This window comes from Bombus vancouverensis, chromosome 7 (genome assembly GCF_051014615.1).
Source record: "Bombus vancouverensis nearcticus chromosome 7, iyBomVanc1_principal, whole genome shotgun sequence".
NCBI classification, from domain to species: Eukaryota; Metazoa; Arthropoda; class Insecta; order Hymenoptera; family Apidae; genus Bombus; species Bombus vancouverensis.
Genome location: NC_134917.1, coordinates 3,765,981 through 3,769,261, shown reverse-complemented (window position 1 = coordinate 3,769,261; position 3,281 = coordinate 3,765,981). Strand labels below are relative to the sequence as shown.

Genomic DNA, 3,281 nt, shown 5'->3' with positions numbered 1-3,281 from the left:
CTACGATCTTTTCCCATTAACGTTGTTATAAACTATCCACTTTTGGTCGCCAGTAATCAGTCGTTTCAGGAATGGATCAATTTCGTTGCGTTTCAGAAGCGAATCGCAGATGCTAATGCGTTGCGTCGAATGAATTTCCTTAAGCTGATGAGGGACCCATAAACCGAGTTTCTTGACATAGCCAAGCTGTTTTAATTTTTTTTCAATGCATGTATGCGATACATTGAGCTTCTCTGCAATCTCACGCGTTGTGCTACGACGATCTGAATCGATAATGGCCTTGATATGGGTCCCATCAACTTCAACTGAACGGCCAGATCGTTGAGCATTTTTCAGTGAAAAATCACCAGAACGAAATTCGGCAAACCAATTTTGACACTGCCTTTCTTTCAAGGCTTCATTCCCATATACGGCACATAATTTCTTGTGTGCCTGCGATGCGTTCTTGCCTTTTCGGAAATGATACAATAAAATATGTCTGAAATGCGCGTCTCGTTCTTCCATTTTTACATTGGGATAAAAACGAAACTAAATAACTAATCGATAGAATTTTTTTACTAAATTAAAGGTACAAGTCCAAACAACAAGAGAACAATATAGATTAGGTGCTTTGAACACGTTGACAATCACTTAGTTGCCCAATAGTTGACAATTGACGTTAGAACACGATTCGATAGATGGTAGAATTGGCCCTCTCAATTTAATCCTCGAAGCGAAATGAAATTTCGTATGCATCGATCCATTTGGTTAGGAAAATTTGATACTTTTAATGCTTTTCGCCTTTTTGGTACAAGTGAGAGGTATGAGCGAATTTTAACAGTAAAGTTTCTTACTACAACGTCGTACATATATATGTTAATAATTTATATATGTATACGACGCTATAGTGATTTGGTCTGTATAAGTAGGTACTTGTATCATCCAGTTGTCGTATTATTATAACGTCAAATTCGTTGTTAGGAAATCATATCCATTTTATAAAATTTGACATTTTAAAAATTTAATTCTTTTTTAATTAATTAGTACAAACACTACCAAAACATACTATAATCGAAGATGCGAAATTTTAATTCGATGGCCAAGAACTGCAAAAATCCAGCCAAAGATCGATCGGTTAAAAAAAAATCTGCCGATCGTCAAATTTGTTACGTTTACAATTTCCTTTCAGAATTAGGGCTATGGGAAAATCGGCCTGCTGTTGCTCGTCGAACAAATTCTTCGGCGTGACAAACGCCGAAGTCATAATATTTAAAGCGACGAACCGATCGAGAGACATCGGATTCGACTCGAGTTTTTGGAATGTTACCTGAGGGAAACGTGCGGTTCTTTTAACTGTGCCGCGTGACGAATCGTTCTAGTATCAGTTTCCAGATTCCATACTTTCTGCGTTAAATATCGCGTGGAACTTTGGACCTGAGGTACCTGTGCACGCTCAGCACGGTTTGCAAGATTTTCTTTGAGATTAGGCGAAAAGGCGGGCTCTACGTTTGTTGTTTCGTTTCAACAGCGTCGCCTGTTGCTGCACGTGTGTAGTCGAGGATCGTAAACAAAGTGGAAAGACGAGTCGATTATCTCTGGTGAAAATATGCTTCGTAGTATTTTTCAGAGTTAATTCCTTTGCTGTTGACAGCAAGTAACTGGATAAACTCGTTCGTTTCGCAATGATAAAAGACACAATGCGTTCATAAATATATGGCGAGGGAAGTGTCGAACTTTCCCGAGGGCTTCACCGCCATTACGACGCTTGCGAAGCGGCCTCAGGCGACAGAGGATAATTGTAGCACGGAAGCTTGAACGACAGTGGGAAGTGGATTCGATATCGATGTATCAATTTGAAGTTTCACTGAAAATTTCGATTATTTTAAACACATGAGAAAACTCTAATGAAAATATTCTCCTTTCGATTTCCTGCCTATCGCTGTTGCTCTTAACTGAAAAACTTAATGAATTTTTCATTGGATGACGATAATCCTAATAGCTCTTAACTATATCTACATGAATGTAAAATAAATGTATTTTATTATCGGTCTCTGGTGACCGGAAGTATCGACGAATTAAATAATCAGTCCTCCGTGAGATCCTACAGTAACGAAATTAAAACACTCGTATAAAATAATAAGATAATTCTATAGTTTCCACAATAAAGCAGGCACTTTCCGACCGTAATCTTTCCTGGTTATAGAATAATTTCAGGTCAAACAATTCCATTCCTACGAACCTTCCCATTTAATCCTACGACGTTTTAATCCCAAATCAATAAGAAAGAGGAAAGAAACAAAGTGTTGGTTCAATTTTTGCACCTCTGCACAGTTTACTCGCCCCTCTAAAGCTGCACTTCTTACGATTTCACAAAGTCACCCCTGAGAGTAGAGAAAAATCGCGATCAGGTCGAGGGAAAAAAGGCCACGCGATCCGGTGTGTTGTCCGCGCGACAGCTTTGGCCATGCGGCTGAGCGCGGCCGAAGAAGGTAATACGGTCGAGGAGCAAAAGGGCCGAAAGACATCGTCCGTCGAGTAATTACATGCCCCGGGAGAGGCCGGCAATGGGATCCGAGGAACCCGTGCGGTTAGAAGTAGGTGGTTAAGGGTTTAGGTGTGCCGCGGTCTCCGTCAAGCCGAGCGGAGGCGGAAGGGGGCAAAGGTTGTTAGAGGAAGAAGAAACAATACAGAGAGGGAGATAATAACACGAAGGAGAGAAAGAGAAGGAGAAATGGAAAGAGAAAGAGAAAGAGAAAGAAGAAGAGGAAGAGAAAGAGAAGCTTTACCTCTATATAGGTTGCCGTGACGTCTCCGTGGTGGGATAGTCGGCGCGAGAGCACTATATTACATCATTGGCGGCCATTTTGGACCACCCAAGTCGCTGTCAGAGCATAAAAAATATGAAGTTCTTTTAGGGCCGCCTTTTTTCCGTGCCGCCAGCGGCGCGGCTCTGCCGCATCGTACCGTAACGCAGAAAGGCGGCGCGAACGCTCGAGAAAGAGAGAGGAGGAAAGGAGGATCACGGAGAAAGGAAGACAGGGAGGAGGTTGTTGGAACGAGGAGAGAACGAGTCTAGTATGGGCTGCAGCGAACACTGGAGGGAAAAGAAAAGGAGGACGAAGAGAGAGAAGGGGGTAGAAGAGGTGGTGAAGAGGTTGCTGAGGAGCTTCTTTATTGGAGAGACAAAGAAGGGAACGCACGAGAGGAAGAAAACGGCGTGGGCTTCGAGAGAAGATTTAGAAATTGAAGAAACGCGCGGCAAGGTGTCCACCGCGGATAATAGGGTGCAAGAGGAAAATCGT

At 42.3% G+C, this 3,281-nt stretch overlaps 1 pseudogene; it reads right to left on the bottom strand.

Moving 5' to 3' along the window:
• On the bottom strand, nt 1-504 carry LOC117164632 (histone-lysine N-methyltransferase SETMAR pseudogene; annotated as a pseudogene).
• Nucleotides 505-3,281: the final 2,777 nt, after the last annotated feature.